Raw genomic sequence first — 20,106 nt, forward strand, 5'->3', positions numbered from 1 at the left:
CAATTTTCATTACCTCTTCTATTCGAATATCAACCCTTATAATAACTCCTCGACATTTTCAACGACAACATTTTTCATGACTTTAAAATATATGTTTGGGCGACGGGCGAGCATTATTGATATTAATATTTAATTGGTCCAGTAATTTTACGAAATCGTCTAAATGGCGAAAGTTATTTGAAATTTCTTCACACACTTGTGGCTACAAGATTTACCATTGGTCCCCAGATTACAACTTTGGTTTATGCCTGATGAAGCAGCATCTGACTTTAGCGCTTTTGTGGGGGATTTTTTAAATACACAGATTCCAAATAAAAGGATAGCAAGCGAAATAATTACCTCCATAATACGCGATCACCGGACCTAAACAAATGTTATTACATATTTCCATTGAGGACCGCTGATGGAATTTATGTGTAACCAAATAATTTCTTTTTGTACATTTAAATGACAGCAATTTAGTTTTTTCATCAATGCGCTCTCATTGAAATAATTTTTTTTATTCAAGAAGTTTGCTGAAGACTCAAATTAAATGTGTATCTGATAATTGTCAATTTTTTTGGTGATTCTAATTTACAGTAGGATGCCTTACTTCGAATAATCACGTTTTATCTTGAAAGCGACAAGGTTTATAAAAGTTTAGTAAGAGCAACAAACGTTTTAGAATCGAATTCTTTTTAAAGGCAACGTTTTCAATTTGCCCAAAGGGCAAATAAAATCCGTATGGAGTTATTATCTTACGATACCTTAACGACCTTGTACTCATAGCCATTTTATAACCCTTAAATATAAAATGTATACTAAATTTCATACTTCTAAGATAAAAACATTACGCACATAAAATATTTATTATTTTCAAAATTTACTTACTTTGAAGACCCGTACAACTTAGCATATAGGTAAGTTTGGTTAAATCACAATATTTTGAGTACCACTACATGTATCTGCCCTGTATAGGTTCTTATAAGGGACAATATAACCCTTTATATCTAGTAAACGAATAAAAACCGCCATAACAGGTATATTAAGTAAAAAATACAAGTTTTTTTAAATAAAATAAGTTTCATTCGAATAATTTCTTTTGTAAACAAAAAATTGTTTGCGTTATTTGTGACAGTAAGCTCATACAGACCATTGAACTGTGAATTTTGTTGATGGTGATTGTTGTTAAGTTAAAGACCTGATTTATGATTACGATAACAAATTGACTGTAAACTAGTCGGGTATCTGACTGGTTATAGCCTTATTAATTCAAAAACTAATGCTGATTGATGTCACAACTTCGAATTAGTGCTAACACCTGTCTGATGTTATTAAATAACTTGTATCAAGTCTTATAAAGGGTAATAATATGATAAAAGCTTTATGGAAAATGGCCATTTATTGAAATTAAAAGACTATAATGTTCCTTGATGGAACCATCAGCAGCAAATTTGATAATTTTGCTTAATTGGCAAATTTTTTAAACTGATATACTTGTTACTTATAAATTTCAAAAGATCTAACGCAGATATCCACCTGAAATAAAATATGAATATACATCGGAAGAACAGTTTATTTGTCCCAAGGAAATGTCGTTATTTGGCATTCATTTTTTTCAAATATAACATTATTGCGTTATTATTAGAATATAACATATTGAATGTTCATCATCATTCCATCAAATGTATATGTTGTCTTTAATCTATTAAGTTCTCTAGCATCTGAGTTTAACATCTTCGAATATGTTTCTAAGAAAATTATATTTGTCAGATCAAATCCAAAACTAACATTCGTTCACTATAAAAGAAACTGTTCTTTCAGTGTAAAAATCTCATCTGGTTATAGCGTTTTATTCATAATGTTATATTTTCGTTGTCTCAATAAATTTACTTTCAAAGCAATAAAAATTTCTGCGCTTGAAGTTTTTATTGTCTCAATTCGATAAATAAACATAAGAATGTATTTAATTTCATTAATGTAGCTAAATATAATGGTAAACATTAAATTATAGAATAAATGAACAGAAATAGGTTGGACTTTTGTAGACACCTATTTGCTGCTAACGGTAGTCAGTTTGGTAGATATGTCTTGTTCAAATTCACTAAATATTCAAAGCTATCACGGGAATATCCAGTTTATTTATCAACTGTTGCGAAAAATACTTACTGGGTATTTATTGAGTTGAGTTCCCAGAAACATATTGGATCACTGTTCTGCAAAATGTAGAACAACACATAACAGATCAAATTTACTGCTTCTACCTCACCCATACCTATTACTATTTAATCCAAAAGTGGACCGAAAATGTTAATTAATGCATGCAAATGATTTGAAAACTGGGTGTGTAGCAGACGTTTTGTGCTCTTAATTTCTATATTTACTATGTTACATATTGCCATTTCTTTTAGTTACTTTTTTATAAACAGAAGAAATATCGTAATAACAAAAAAATAGATTGCAATAGACTTTCAAATTTCCTTTCACTAATATCTGCGAACTTTTTTATAAGCTCATACCATTTGTCCCTTTCATAATATGGTGGTAGGAGCCGATACTTTATCATATAAATTGTTCTTTCAAACAACTTCTAAAGTTACGACTTTTACTTCTCAAAAGTTGTGCAATAATTATCACTTTTTCTTTACAAAAATTACAACAAAAATAGCAGTTTAATTATATTCGTATAAAATATTGAAAATCTGAAATATACTTTGCTATTCTGTAAAATAAAGATAACATTTTGCTTTTATTCATTTTATATTGACATTTATTTAAATTTAACTAATAAATTATTGATAGGCATATGTAACTCATATTCCTGATAAACTCAATTTAATATGTTTAAGGTCGTAAAAATATAGTCGGCGAATTTTTCTATAAATAAATATTCTACAAAGGCACATTGTTGGGTAAATTGACCCAATTTCACACACTTTTAATCAGTGTAAACAGCAGATGTGTTTAAGGAACAAATCGCCATTGATGACTGCTTTTGCAAGGACAAGATTTATAGCTCTGCGCTTCATTGGCAGCAATTTGAAAAAAGATTCAAAATTCATTTGAATAACCATACCCTTCCGTTATCTTTAAGTTGCCTAAATGAAAAACTTTCTCTCAAAACTACCATAAATATTTTTTTTTACGAAAAAAATAAGCAACAGATGTACTTATTTCCTTAGCCACTTTTTTATTTAAATGAATATGTTAATTGTTAAATCTAATTCTTTAGTATCTTTTTTTACGCCAAGTGCCTTTTCATTAATTTTACCTGTTTGACCTCGACCTTACTCCTGTCTAAGTAGAACATGTCATTTCGAAGAAATCTAATCTTTATGAATTAATTACCAAGAAATTATGTTAACTACCTCAGACGCGAAAATAATAGTTGCAGATTTTTCAACATGGGTGGTCCAATACTGAAATAAAAATGTCAATTTTTTCTGTCTCTGCATTTCTTAACATTGTTTAAACATACATAGAACCTCAAAATATAATTAATACATGAGAATTAATAATTATAATGTTTCTTTATATTACTATCCCGTCATCAACTGGATATAACTCTTAAAAACTCGATATAAAAAGTCTTTATTAGTTTACCTTTTCTGTAACTGTAAATTAAACTTTGCTGCAGAGATAATTCTTTAAGCACGAATGGATTATCTCATATCTACAATTTCCAATCTAGATTTGTGGCAATGTCGAAGATTACATACTACAGATACAACTTAGAAATGTAAAACGGACTTATTTCCATATTGAGGAAACAACAGCAAAAAATGTGAACGCAACTGATAGAAATTAGTAAATCATGAGGTAGGTGCTTGTATTTACATACATAATTGGTGATTATCACGCATGAACCTCTTTTTTAAATATAAAACTTTTTTTGCTATAAAAATTCTACCAAAATACAATTAAATGTTGAAATATTTATGTCTACAGTATTAAACACTTGCTGAAAGTGTAATTAGTAGTATCAACGTTGGATATTGGTTTCACTTCACTAAGGTCAACTAATGATTTTTTTAATTCATGGGTGTTGAATGTTGGTAGCGCAATCTGAATTTGTTTTTCAGATCAGATAGGTATATATTAAAGAATTAAGTAAAACGTTGATTGTTATTTTATTGCAGGAAAACATGTTTTTAATAATTTTTTTCCAGACCTATACTGAATCTTAATTAAAATTCGATGGCGTTGGGATAAAATTCATATACCATTTGGAAAGGGTAGTTTGCGATAGAGACAGGTGGTTTTAGTCATAGCTTGTTAATTTTTGTAATGAAATAAAATTAATTTGTTTATTACGTTACATTTTAGAGGTTATGTTCATAGCAAGTTTTCCTCTTATTACGTTACTATCAAAGTTTATTTGCATTATTTTCAACACCCTTTATACTTTAGTTTAAAATACATAATTTTCAACTTCAACTAAAAATACTGAAATACATGTTTCCTTTGGTAAACATAAAACTATTTACCAACAGTAAGTCAAGTTGGAATGCACATAAAAAGCTTTTGAAAAACAAAAGAGTAGTCTGAAATCTCAGCCTGTAATTAATCTGCTTCCTCAACGAGAGATAAATGACTAGAATTTTACAAAGGATGTAAGGTATTTAAACGGCATTAACTTGTCTTTATCTCCTCATTTCGCCATATTTGAGAGTTTTTCTTCATTTTTTACGAGAATCAAGCGACTGCACATAATTATTGTCTTGAGTTTGATACTTAAGCGATCTATGATTACTGGCTTGGCCTGCTGTCGCTTTGTCGGTATTATTATGTAAAATTATGATTAGCAGTTACAGGAAGTATAAAACTGAAAGCATTCTTTGAAAACCAATGCTGCGAGCAGAGGTTGGATATGAATTTCACATTCCACGAACGCTTCTTCAGAATATTTTACTTTAATAAACGTTTCTTAGACATATATGTTGTACGATCGAAACTAAAAGAGCTTTAATATGAAATATAGATACTTCGACGAAAGGAAAATATTAATTAATCATACTTGAAGTTATTTAACAGCTCTTAAATTTCACTTCACTTTTGGTTGAACGGAACCGTTTTGTTTGGATCTGGTCGAATGAACAATGTCTGGTCTATACAACTTTACAAACAAAAAAAACTGTTTTCCGTGTGTCAGTTGGTTGAAATCCTTTTGAATAATTGCCGAGTTCAGAAATGAAGGACGGTAAAGTTTTGTGGTATATGAGACATTCCTCTAGTATCAATTACAGTAGTAAAAATAGATCGAGTAAATCTGGCCTCAAATTCAAAATAAACGCTTTTATATATCACATGTCTGTGAAAGTACAACGATGATTATTTATTATTATGTCATCTTTCACAGATGAACATAAGAGTATTTGGTTTAGTTTTTTATATGTTTAGAAATAAGCAGCGCGATATTTTTATACATATTCGACATTCATTGCTAAAGAATAAGTATTACACATTCATTATAATTTTTTTGTTGTCGACTGGGAATTACTTTATAATTAATAGATTAGGCGATATCCGTTTTGGTTTGGGTGAATCGTATATCCACGGAGATTTTTAGCGTTTTGGTTTTCAAATATCACTAGAAATGAAAATTTTTCTATGCGCATAAAAAACGTGGGCTTAACTTTCAGCGGCAAAATATGTTAAAAAAATTCAGAAAATGTCATATTTTTCTTCCTATTTAATTATGTATCTTTTCAAGAGTTGATTTTAGGCGAAAATGGAAGAGAAAAAAAATGTTTGTAATTAAATTTTACAAAATATAACTGGTTACAAATCGAATGAATCATGATTATTGTTGTAGTAATCGAAGAAATCGCCAAAATGGGGTTAAAAATCATTACTTTTAAGGGATTTTTTTTGGGATCTTTAAGTTGGATATAGGACCTTCATTCTTGGCTCAAGAAAAGTTCATGTTACGTAGAATCATCACACCAAATTTCATTAAAATCAGTTAAATAGATTTTGCTTAATAATTTTGCAATCCAGATTTTGAAAAAAATTTGCAATTTTTCAAATTTTTCGCACAGCAAAAACCAAAGCCCTTAGATACTTGAAAATTTAATCACATATAGAATGGCTCTCAAGCTTTCAAACGCTTTTTGAAGAATTCGAATCCGTCAATTAGGAGAGCTCTGGCGCTTGTTTAAACATTGGTCGAATTTTTGTACTTATATACAATTAGAATAACTGTGAATATTCAATCAAATCAAATTTTTTAAAGCAGGTTTTAAAAGTTATTGGAAAGACGCTTCTTAAAAAAAACAGATCGATTGATCAATTAGTTACGTAGTAATAGCCGATCAAAGTTAACCGTCATTTGCACTAAATGTACTGCGACATTTTTCGAAAAATACCTTTGGTATTCCGAGTACTTATCAGGTCTAAGTTTGCAATACTTTTCTTCATTGGAAACCTACTTTAAAACGCGTTTAAAGTTATTTATGCAAGCGAGAAATTCAAGAAAATCGACGGGTGGTGGTGGTGGGAGAAGCAGAAAGCGCGGCCGCTTCGGCCTGCTCGAAATTGAATCGGCGAGTTCAAAACCGCGACACGCTTAGAAATTTTTAATATCTCAGCTTCTAGAGGTCCAATTTTGATGATTTTTTTTAAATCGATGTCTCGCGATTTAAAAAAAAAACAATTAGCGTATTTTCAAATGCCTATCGTTAATAATTGGTTTTTCAACAGTCCGATATCTTTATCTTTAAACTTCCTTTAATTATCAACTTTATTTTTTTATTGTATCAAAGATAAGTGCATAAAATTATATACTGTTTATCAAAGATCAAAAACAAATTTATTTAAATATTCTAAAATTGTTTAAACAACAATTATTTTCAAAATATGTCGAAAATTAGTAATTAAATGAGTTAATTTGTCATTTGCTTATATTTTAAATAATAAATAATATTTGAATTATACTTTAATCACAAAAAAAATAATGTTAAAAAAACAATCTTTCTTTCATTTCACTATATATTATTTCGTAATCGAAAAATACGACCTTGAAAAAAATAGATACACGTATATATCGTTAGGAGAAGAATCTCTACAACCTGTATATACAGTGTTATTTTTTTAAAACCTGACATAGGTCAACTTTTTTATTTGAAGTAATACACTAGTACTTCCAAATGCAAAATTGTAGGAAATAACTTGATTAAGAAAAATTTACAAATAATTTTTTCTAGTGTTGCCATTTAAAAAAATATCATTCTAGTAGCTACTGCAGAAATCTGGCAACACCGAAAAAAATTATTTGTAAATTTTTCTTAATCAAGTACATTTAGTGTAAACGGAATACCAAAGGTATTTTTCGAATAATTGGCCCGGATGTCCCAGTACATTTAGTGTAAATGACGGTTAACTTTGAACGGCTATAACTACGTAACTAATTGATCAATCGATCTGTTTTTTTTAAGAAGCGTCTTTCCAAGAACTTTTAAAACCTGCATTAAAAAATTTGATTTGATTGAATATTCACAAAGTTATTCTAATTGTTTATAAGTACAAAAATTCGACCAATGTTTAAACAAGCGCCAGAGCTCTCCTAATTGACGGATTCGAATTTTTCAAAAAAAGTTTGAAAGCTTGAGAGCCCTTCTATATGTGATTAAATTTTCAAGTATCTAAGGGCCTTGGTTTTTGCTGTGCAAAATTTTGAAAATTTGCAATTTTTTTTTCAAAATCTGGATTGCAAAATTATTATGCAAAATCTATCGAACCGATTTTGATGATATTTGGTGTGATGATTCTACATAACATGAACTTTTCCTGAGCCAAGTATGAAGGTCCTATATCCAACTTAAAGACCCCAACAAATTCCCTAAAAAGTAATGTTTTTTAACCCCAGTTTTGACGATTTTTTCGATTTTTACAATAATAATCATGATTCATTCGATTTGTAACTGGTCATATTTTGTAAAATTTAATTACAAAAATTTTTTTCCTCTTCCATTTCCGCCTAAAATCAACACTGGAAAAGGTACATAATTAAATAGGAAGAAAAATATGACATTTTTCGAATTTTTTTATCATATTGTGCCGCCACGTTTTTTTTTTTATACGCATAGAAAAATTTTAATTTCTAGTGATATTTTAAAGCCAAAAAGCCAAAAATCTCCCTGGATATACGATTCACCCAAATATAGACTCTTTGAAACAAATACCGTATGGACTATAATTACTTAACTAAGCAACAATGCCTTTATCCACGAAAGTAAAATTTTTCGAAAAAAACTAAATATAAAAACGCAAATGTAATATGTAGTCACTAAATCAAAGAAAACAAGCAGAGATAAGGAAATGTGACTGAATAACCTTCATCTCCCGTAGGAAAAAGAATAATAATTATCAACCAAATCGTTTCTGTGGTATCTAAAATCAAACTACAGCTTTATTTTTTCACACAATCAAAAGAAACAGATGTGCACCATATTTGTATTACATTTTACATTATTTATTCATGAAATTGTCCCAATTTAAGATGGTAACTTAAACTGTTTATTCTGAATGAGCTCCTTTTTAATATGAATGCCATGATTATTATTATCCCATCATATGACTTGCTTTTTAAGTATCAGGTTACCAAATATTCGTCCACGCAACTTTTTATGGTATTGTATTACATTTTCATTCATTACTTTCTTCTCAAATCTTACATCATCCCGATACTATCTCCATTTTAAGACTCGTGAATGAATATCTTACCTTTTTTAACTATTCGCTTTCAATGTTAATCCATATTCAGAAACTCTCTCTAGACTAAAGTTTTGAAAAAATAAAAACACAACCACTTAACTCAACACGAAACTTCTCGTCGAAGAAATTGCAAATAGCTTTAAGTACACTACTAAAATATATCAGTCAGATAACGTAGGTTCAAACTCTAAGCGAAAAAGGTAATCATATATCATTTCCTTTGATATATATATATATATATAATTTCAAATTAGCAGTTATCAAACCCTATTTGATTACCGTTATCAAGGTTTGTATCGAGGAATCTAGGACGATCACAACTTGAGGCTGTTATTATTTTTCATTTTCTTTTCAAGATCATCAGTGCAATATCAGATGAAATTAACTAGGTGATTGACAGTTACGCGAATAATAGCTTTATCGATTATGTAAGAATTATTTTTCGGCATACCTACCAACATGAGAGAAATAAGCACTTGTCCCAAATTACTTCGGTAAATTTGAGGACACAGATTTAGAAGATAACGAGGTTAATAAAGTGGTGCATCCTTGCTTGAAGACTCACTTGAAAACATTCTTTCTGACTGAATAAAAGTTAGTGACGGAGTGTAAATACTAATAAATTGAAAGATAGGTTAACTAACAATCTATCAATTTTATCACTATATCGCAATATATTAAATTTATTACTTTTCATTTTATTGGTTTTATTAAACATCAACTTTGCTATAAAACTGCTTCAGCTCACTACCCACTCCTCGATTGTGAAAGCAGCGAAAATTATATATAGAACGGGATAACCTTTGAAAAAGGAACTGACGGAGGAAGCAAATATATAAGATTTATATAAACTTGGGTCGGAAATTTAATCGTTTCCGATATTAGTAGGATGTTTAAGTTAAATTAAACTATTTATTTGTTTTTGTCAGTATATCTGAAACGAATAAGCCAACTGCTTCAAAATTTAGTAAGATCCATACTGAACTGAACCTCAGTCATTATGTTAAGATTTTACTGCAAATAATAAACGTCAGCGCAAGATGTAATTATTTTAGAAGGAAAAGATATTATATTATGCTGTTTGGATATAAAAATTGATCTAAAATGCAGTTTTCGCTAAAAAGAATGTTTTTAATATAAACTAACAACTGCCTCAGTATAACGTTTATAACGTAGTATACAACCTGATTCACTTGAATATGCTGACCATGAGAGAAAAGATTGCAAAAACAATTGCATTAAATTGCAAAGTGATGAACATTCCTAAATGATGCCTCTAATTTTTCTTTAACTGTCATATGTGTTTAGAAAAATGAAAATTCCGGTTTTATTATTTTAAAGATAACGTAACTGATATTATAAATGTAAATTTTTTCAAGTAAAACATAATTAACGACTGATATTAGTTCTTGTTGTTAGAATTTTTGTAAACCTTGTAAATTTTGGTTCACGCCAGTCAACATTTTTCTTAAGGATGTTATATTAATTTTTCGCAACTTCTAAGACCGCTTTTTATTCTTTTTAAAGAGGTGCATCATTTTCTAGGTACATTTAAAAAATTCTTATTTAAAAAAAATTGTCATCAATCAAAATCCAAACGGTTACTTATTGTTTCAAATAATCCCATAACTAAAAATCCATAATAATCATAATAATCAAATCCGGACTTCGAGGTAGTTAAGGCATATCCATCCATTGTCAAAAAAAAATATCGTTAAATCAAATGGTCAAATCCGGATTATGAAATAGTCAAGGACTATATTTTCTGATCCATCTACTGACGAAAAAATTAAGTAACTGATTATGAAAGAGTTTAAAGAGAAGGACAATGTCATGTTAAAAATAGTTTTTTTTAACAGAAATATAAGTAAGTAAGTAAGGGCACACATTTATTTTCAATGCAATGTTTCTCATTCAACACCACTTATTCATAATTGGTCAATATACTTTTGGCAATAAAATGTATGAAAGTGCCGATTTTGGAAATTATATTAAAATATCGACAGTATTTACAAATATTTGACTACATGGAAAAAAGGGTATATGTAAACGGAGCGAATAATTTTTTATTCCGATTGTGATTCCGATATTTATTATTATTTATTTAAAAATAAAATTGTTAATATCGGTACATACAATCATATAAGGTTTTTGAAATTCGTTTTTTTATTATAAATATGTTGTATGAACTAAAGCCACTATTCAACTATTTCACATTCCGTTATTTTTTAAAGGTAGTGCGATTATTTTGACAGGTAAAAATTGTGTGGTGAATGAATTTTTACTCAAGGAAAGAAACAAATAAAATTTTATACTATCTATTTTATATCGTCAAATTCAACTGCTTTTGCCGCTATTGTTATTACATATTAATTAATAAAATTAATTTGTGGTTTTAATTAATAAAATAATTTGGCATACCTGATACAACTGTTTCCCAATTTCTACGAACTAACGCGAATGTTGTCTTGTTTCATCATAAATTAAAACGATATCCATCAACTCCTAGTTGCTATACACGTACGCATTTTTGATACTTGAAAAACTAATGTAAACACTATCGCAGAAACATTAATACTAAAATCGGATTTTAGTATTCGGAATCTTTTGGGGCCACGTGGAGATTGTTTCATTTTTGTTTTGCTAAAAATAGTGTTTTATAAAATCCTATGTTTTGAAATCTTAATATACGTACGATAGCAATTGCATAACCTCTCCTCCAAGGTTTTCAAGTACTTATAATTCAACAAATTAAAATCCTTAACAATAAACTTTACATTCCATTGTTGTAATTTTCCCATTTAAACTCATTTAATTGATTCATTTAAATAAATCGCACGAGATAAAATTATCATTTTAAATAATACGTTCACAAGTAACCCTTCATAACAGATATGATAATGACGGAGTATCGTCAAATTCCTAATTACCAAAAATAAATTAGTGGTGCCAGGACAAGATAAAATCTGCCGATAAGTTCACGGACCTATCTTACTCTTATGTAATCGTCGAAGTAAACAGTTTCCATTAATGTTTATTGAACATATTGAATTATATGCTAGTGTGTTAATAGTTGTTTCAAGAAATATGCCCGATGGTCATGGAGATATCGTAATAATCATCTGAATCATCAATTTATTAGCAAGAGAAAGCGTGATGATTATCATACCGTTTTTGATTAACAAGAAGATTAAATTCAACTCAATTCCATCTCGTCCTACGAACATGTCAAGCTTGTTTCGTGCAAAACCCAATTTTAAGTGCAAATTCCGCTTAAGTCGGCTTGATTATTAATTGGATGCACTTGGGTTGTAAATTCCTACCCGCCGAACCCTGTCTGTCTGCAACGAGCATTAAAGGAATTACTTAGAAGTACCATATGGTCGATTTATGCAATATACTTTCGTGCAGACACCTATGTTAAAGGTCAAGAGTATATTTGTAATGAGAATGGTCCCGCAAATGGCAGTGCAGATCTGGAGTCGTATATTTAGACTGGATCAATTAAATACTAGCCGCCTAAATTGGGGATTATTGGGTTTTTATTTCAGTTTAATTGCTTCTGATTAATCCCCGTTTCTGCGAAATGGTACAAAACAATGTTACTCACTAAGTTTGGCATATTTTAAATTTGTGACAAAATTTGATATACAGTGTGTCCAGAAATAAAATTGCCATACCTGAAATGGATCGATTTAAATCATGTTAGCTTTGCACAAGTTATTTTTTTACCTTTAAACACAGAACTCGATAATAACGCATAAAACAGTATTTTCTACATAAGTTTTTCGCTGACAGAGCTACTATATTTATTATAAAAAATGATAGATTTATTAGACTAGACCTATTTGTGGACACCCTGTATAGTTAATAAAGTTGAAATAAAAAAGTAAATATTGTTTTGAATTTAAGTTACCGTTTTCAAAATCCCCGTGTGATAAATTGGGTATTACGTTTTGATGGCGAAAAATTCTATTATCATTAAATTTTAAGTCACTGGATTAGGCATATTACTATTTAATTATTCGACTGGTATATGTAGTAGGCATATAAGCAAGGTTAGAATTCAATTAAAAGAAAACTGAAGGTGACATAGTAATGTTCCCCCACGTTGTAGTTTCTTATAAACAAAATATATTTTCGCAGCATATTTTCTTCAAAGTTCTTGCTCTGTTCAAAACAAGTAGTCCTATCTACCTAAGTATGTCGTTCCATAACAGAATTTTTTAGAAATATGTTCAATATTTCTATTTTTATGAACCATAGGCACTTAATACGCGTTAAATAAAAGAAACTATCTAAATAATCATTTTGTAACTAAATTTTGAGTTTCCATTTTAGGTATTCGTTTCGTTTTAGTGATAAATATTTAATTTTACGCGCGCTCAAGCAACTGGTGCTAAGCCAATTTGAAGTAATTGCTACATTTCCCATGTAAGGCATGGAAAATTTATAGGTACTTTAATTAGGATATATCCACATACCATACCGCTTTTTTTATTTGTATAACAAGCGTTCGTATTTGCATACCACGCTGGCATTACTGAAAGCGAAATCAGAGTCTCCAGTTAAGTTGCAAGCTAAAATCGTTTTAATGGTTAATATTGAACAGATTTTGTTCATTAGATATGTATTTTACAGTAATAATTTGTATCATTTAATTTATCTATAATTTGGATATTTAATCATATTATGTTATAACTTGGTACAACATTAGCGAAACATCAAATCACAAAAGTACAAAAAGGTATATCTTCCTATCATGTCCTGAAATTGGAAAATAAATCAGAAAACTTGTTAACCATGCTTTCTGCATACTTTTCACTTTAGAAGTTGTATCATTAGATACCTAGAACATTTATTGATTCTGATAAATGAGCTTCTTTATAACAACTTAAGATAAAATATTATCACTAAAACTAATACCTACAATTTAATAATTAACTTATTGAATTCATGAAAATTTGATAAAATAATGGTTATTAACTATTGAAGATGTACATAGAAACATTGAGAAAAATTAAGTTGTATTATACTGGTTGATCTCCCATTCACAAGGGAGTTATAAGCGAACGGTCTACAAGTTTGAGTTATGGTTTTGTCATTAGCCCAATGGAGCTGTATCAAAAATATCTTAGTTTGCGCCTGCAGAAAACAACCTACCGACTATTCCTCACCTACGGACAAGGAAGATGAATCGTTCAACCTGTTCTTCATCTTCTTCTTCTACTAGTGGTCGGTTCTAATCAAGTCCCTTAGCACCGCATCCTTTCCAGACCTATTGTCTGTCCCACTACTCAGTCCTATTCAGCAAGTAGTTTTGTCCATTTTATAAAGTTCAAAAGCAACACTACGGAAAAATACCTTCAAATATTAGAAGATCCAGAAATCCAGAAACACACCGGTTCTTCAGTTCGCAAATCAGTAGCTACTTAGCAGATTGTGGTACAGACATCATTAGTTTGAAGCGTTTTGGAGGTTAGAAATAGCTAAAGGATGTCGAAGATTCTCTTCAACAGAAAGTCAAGACTGGGAAGAAAATTTCAAACAACAAATGCTGACACTGCCTCTTCTCTCGCTTGTTTTCGGTTACTGCTGACATTACTTCTATTGCTTGTTCTACTTTACAGTAGCAGATATTAACAGAATGATGTCTCACAAAATTTAACCTCCTTGAGTTAGTTTCGGTAGTGGAATCCCATTTCACAATGCAATTTTTCATTTTAATGTTAATACTAATAAATAATTATTTGTTTAATGTTGTTTTCTTAATTTAAATTATAATTAAATCTATTCCACTAGTAATAAAAAAATATGATCACTAGAGAATAAAATTTGATTTTTTTCAGTAAAAACCAACCTGTAAAACACCTACAAAGCTGCAATTGTTTCTTAAATATTTTTTTGAAAGATTAACACAAGTCATACAGTGCAATAAAAGAACTATATTTATTTTTTCCAACGTTGTAGGTGGTGGACGACCAATACATATTTCAAAATTAAAAATGAAGCAACCGATATTTTTCGATATACACAAAATTTGTTGGGTTGATTTATTAACAGATGACATGATTGCCAAGAAATAAAAGGTTGCCGAAAAATCTTTCACAAGAAAAACATTTTCTAACATATCCCTGTTAATAACATTCAGTTAGTTTAGTCATCATCATTTATCACTAATGTTTATCAAGTTATAACTAATAGTTGGCTGAATATCAACAGAGTACATCTTGTAATGTCGAGAATAATTGTAACTGCACACTATGTAATAAAAAAATCAAACCTGTTGTTAAAGGATGTTAAATAGTAAATCAAATCAGATGTTAGTACTCGTATAATAATAAAATATTACATACAGTAGGTACCTACCATGAACCAGCTGCGTTTAATTCAAGGACTACTAGAAATTAATTGTAAAAGTAAGATGAAAGCAAAAAATCTTACCCGCTTCACTTTTTCTTCAATAATTCTATGGATTTATACTTTATTGTCCATGAATATACAACTATAGCCCAAAAGTACATCTACGTTTTTCAACAAAGATTCTAAAAACCAGTTGCACTATTTTGACATTCAACTTATCGAAAAACAATGTATTTTTATTTATCTAAACATGGATATATTGAAAATAAAGTTTCATATTCATTCAATAAATTGTTAAAAGTGTTCAACAAACAAGAGGTCTCTTCAGAAAATAACTAAACTTTATCTTTATTGACCTGTAAAGTATGTGACTAATTTGCTTTGTTGTCATCACTAGTTTAAAAATTGTGTCGTTTTAGCACTGATTTTAATTTCCGAAATAAGAAAAAATCACAAGGAGCCAGATCTGGCGAATAAGTAATCTGTCTTTGGGTCCAAAACTGACGAATTGATAAAACTGAGTGGTCAGGTCATGATGCAAGAACCATGTGTTGTATCGCCACAACTCTGGGCTCTCTTTGCGGATTTTCTCTCAAGTAACCATTCTAAAATGCCTTGATAGTACACATGGATCACTGTTTCACCTTGAAGCAAGAATTCAAAATACACAATTCTACTAAAGTCGAAAAGAATAGTGAATATTATTTTGACATTGGATCGAGACTGACGTGCTTTCTTGGGATGTAGATATCCTTCGCCAATCCATTGTGATTATTGAACGTTTATCTCAATATCGTAGCCATAAACCCACCTTTGATCTCCCGTTATGATCCTTTGAATGAATGTTTCATCATTATCGCATTGTTCAAAGAGTTGCTGACAAACCTCCACACGATTTTCTTCAAACGAGGATCAAATTTTGCTGCAGCTCAATGCATGTTCAATTTTTCAGTCGAAATTTCATGACATGACCCAATTGAGATGCTAACCTCTTCTGCAATTTCTCTGACAGTCAACTGGCTATTTGCTCACATCAGATCTTTGATTTTCTGAAACTGGGAGTCATCAGTTGAAGTCGAAGGCCATCCTGGTCGAGAATCATCTTCAATTGACGTTTCCGTGAAAGTTGCATCGTTGTTCCAGAAAATCGCACATTTCAAAAATCGTTACTAACACTTAAACATGTTGCACTCAAATAACAATATTACGAATTTTAGAGCCCTGAGGATGGTGTAAAATAACACCGAAACGTTGGCAATGATTTAAAATATAGTGTTCTTTTATTTATTGATCTTTATCCCACTAAAACCTTGACTTGAATATTACGAAAACTGAATGAAATATCAACAATTCAAAGACATGTGGTTATAGAGGCGATTATGCGTAACGCAATGGTGCCATCTGCATATCACTAAATATCCCCACTGACGTATAATTCAAACAGTTTGGTTATTTTCTGAACATACCTCGTATACTAAGTAATAAAGATAGTATGTCCTAATAAACTACAGTACATTAATCTCTAAAAAAGGATAAAAATAAACAGAAATGTTAAACGAAAGTAAAACTAGATTTACAATGCTGGCTGCTGTACATCACCAAAAATAGAAATATAGAATCTAAGCTATTGTACATTAAACTTAAATAGAGCAAAATATTTATACTTATCTTGAATTGCCTGAGACTTACAGTACTATCTATTCCTACTTACTTCTGGCAATAAAATTTATTGAGATAAAAGATAAACAAAATTTACATAACCTACCGTAATAACTATTTTTGTCGAGATACAACCTTAACCTAAATTTTAAATGCGATAGCTGATGCTAAATTTTAAATTTATCCACGATAAGATTCATTAAACCTACCTGGATTGTTTATTGCGAAATATATTTACTACATATTTAAATAAACTATCTTTCCAAGGGAGTAAATTACTGTTATTAATTTTAATTTATCGTCTGCCGTATCAAAATTTCGACACACCTAAAAAATTTGTTATACAGGAAATATTTTTATTAGTGAACGTATGTTTTAGAAAGATAATTATATTAATTGATTTAATTCCGACTCATATCTATAATTCAAGTAAAACGTGTCTTCCTTATTTAATTTATAGAGTGAATGAGATAAATGTGTCGCAACATAAATTAGAAGTGAAATAAAACATTTATGGAAACAAAATATGTGTTCACTTTCGTGGGTCTCAAAATGATTCCCTAAACATACGCTAAGAAGATAGAAATATTGTCAGAATTAATTAGAAATATTAAAATATTATCCCAATTCTATCCAATCTTATCAGTATTCGCAATAATATTAAACATAAAATGACTTTCTTATGGTAGGTGTGACAAATAATAAATTACGATTAATTATTATTATTTCGCTGCAATTTAAAACGACACCTACTTGCCTAGCATATGCCAAAACTATTTTGTAATATATACAATGCATTTTATTTGTTACACAGCTGGTACTTATACTCTATTTCAGTTTGCACTGCTGATGATTAATATAATTACAGACATATAGTGTGATTCACAACTTATCCAAAAAAATCTGGCGATAGACGCGTCACGAAAAATGGAGTTAATATCGTAAGAAAAATGTAAAATCCTTATAGTTTCCGAGAAAAAGTTATTGAAGTTGTAGTATTTATAACCCTTACATCGCTGGGCTACTGAAGTTTCTAGCGTCATTCGTGTTGTGTGCTGTCCGTAATGCTCTCTCTCCCCACGTGGCCCCAAGCTATTTTGAATAAATTCTTTCAATTTTTTGTCCGTCCATTTTTTATTACACTTTGCTGCCGTACCGGTCTCTGACTGCACACTTTTGTTTAATCGTCCTAAAAGAATGTTTTCTTATAAACGTTTGTCTTAGATACAAAAAAATTTTATGTTTCTAAATATTTTTAAATGAAAATAAGAACGAAATTGTATGTGCAGAGTACATAAAAAAAATGTCATTCAAGAAGGGAAGAATCTCAATTCAAATCAGAGGCAGAGATATAGTCCAACCAAATTACACTTGGAGAAAAAAAAATGTTACCTGGACTTTTACAAGTGGCTTATAATAAACCTAAAAAAAATAAATGCGTGAGCAGGGGCGGCGGAGGGTTGATTTGGGGCGTTGAAAAGTTATGAAAAATTGTAGCATTGGGATTTCTGGCGAAAGTTGACGTCAAACAAAAAAGTATATAATACAAAAGTTGTAGATCATGCAAAAATATACAACTTTTGTAGAAGTCACTTTTTAACAGTTTTTTTTTCTGATTTTTCGTTTTTTATTTCTCACTTCCGCAAAAATAATTTAATTTTAACTAAACTTAGTGAAAGTATACCTTTCTCTGTCTTAAATAACCTCAAATTTTTTTAGATAAAAAATCAAGATGTTTCTGAGATAAGTATTAATTTTTTTCGGCTGAAACACTTTTTTCTGCCAGTAATAATTTTTTTCGTTTTGAAATATACTTTTTGGTGAAATAAAAAAATCTGTAATAACAGTTCAAAAACATGCTCAAAAATGTAAAAATAAAATAAAAAGTGACTTGCAACAATGAATTTTTCAGTTATTGTTGAGGATTTATTTAAATTAAAAAACATTCAAAAACTGATTACACCATTCAATTCTACGGAAAAAAATAAAAAAAAAACTGTCTCCTTGTTTGACCCGAAACTTTATTTTTGTACAGTATTGCTATAACCAAATGCTAAGTCGAATTACAAATGCACAAATGATAAATTATTTCAGGATGATTTGAGATTTCAGCAATACAAAGTATTAACTGCCAAGTCTATACTGTTGACGCGAAATCCAAAACCTCGAAATTGGAAAAAAATGGATACTTTTTTCCTGGGGAAAAAGTAATACCTATCTTAAAAAGTGACATTTTGTTACCTGTTAAGAGAGATAAAATTTCAGACTTTTTCCCGTCACAGAAAAAAATATATTTGCTGGTATCGTCATAAAACTCGTTATGCTAGGATGATAACCTAACAAAAATTAAAACAACGCCATAAAAACTTTTGCTATGGTAAAGACTGTGGAATTGAAACAATGATTAGCAAAAAACTTTTTAACCACTAATAGACTCCTTTAGCAAAATCCTTTCTGGAACCTATATGTAGCATATTATGTTGTTAGGGTTAACCATTTTCAACTAAAAGATATTTCACTCACTCTATAAAAAAAAAATCAACAGNTTGCTGCCGTACCGGTCTCTGACTGCACACTTTTGTTTAATCGTCCTAAAAGAATGTTTTCTTATAAACGTTTGTCTTAGATACAAAAAAATTTTATGTTTCTAAATATTTTTAAATGAAAATAAGAACGAAATTGTATGTGCAGAGTACATAAAAAAAATGTCATTCAAGAAGGGAAGAATCTCAATTCAAATCAGAGGCAGAGATATAGTCCAACCAAATTACACTTGGAGAAAAAAAAATGTTACCTGGACTTTTACAAGTGGCTTATAATAAACCTAAAAAAAATAAATGCGTGAGCAGGGGCGGCGGAGGGTTGATTTGGGGCGTTGAAAAGTTATGAAAAATTGTAGCATTGGGATTTCTGGCGAAAGTTGACGTCAAACAAAAAAGTATATAATACAAAAGTTGTAGATCATGCAAAAAAAATTGTAGAAGTCACTTTTTAACAGTTTTTTTTCTGATTTTTCGTTTTTTATTTCTCACTTCCGCAAAAATAATTTAATTTTAACTAAACTTAGTGAAAGTATACCTTTCTCTGTCTTAAATAACCTCAAATTTTTTTAGATAAAAAATCAAGATGTTTCTGAGATAAGTATTAATTTTTTTCGGCTGAAACACTTTTTTCTGCCAGTAATAATTTTTTTCGTTTTGAAATATACTTTTTGGTGAAATAAAAAAATCTGTAATAACAGTTCAAAAACATGCTCAAAAATGTAAAAATAAAATAAAAAGTGACTTGCAACAATGAATTTTTCAGTTATTGTTGAGGATTTATTTAAATTAAAAAACATTCAAAAACTGATTACACCATTCAATTCTACGGAAAAAAATAAAAAAAAAA

The 20,106-nt window shown here is 29.6% G+C and overlaps 1 protein-coding gene across 2 annotated transcripts in view; it reads right to left on the minus strand.

Moving 5' to 3' along the window:
• Nucleotides 1-20,106, minus strand: part of LOC108907976 — a 73,692-nt gene that overhangs the window by 44,368 nt on the left and 9,218 nt on the right. The window contains exon 1 of one of the 2 annotated variants that reach the window (XM_018711862.2): nucleotides 8,704-8,808. The exons of the other annotated variant lie outside the window; for it this stretch is intronic. The gene's annotated coding sequence lies outside the window, so the exon portion shown is untranslated. Of the gene's footprint in view, nucleotides 1-8,703; nucleotides 8,809-20,106 lie in introns of those variants that run through there. 2 annotated transcript variants of the gene reach the window in all.

The sequence above is a fragment of the Anoplophora glabripennis genome, unplaced genomic scaffold (assembly GCF_000390285.2).
Source record: "Anoplophora glabripennis isolate ALB-LARVAE unplaced genomic scaffold, Agla_2.0 scaffold256, whole genome shotgun sequence".
In the NCBI taxonomy this organism is placed as follows: Eukaryota; Metazoa; Arthropoda; class Insecta; order Coleoptera; family Cerambycidae; genus Anoplophora; species Anoplophora glabripennis.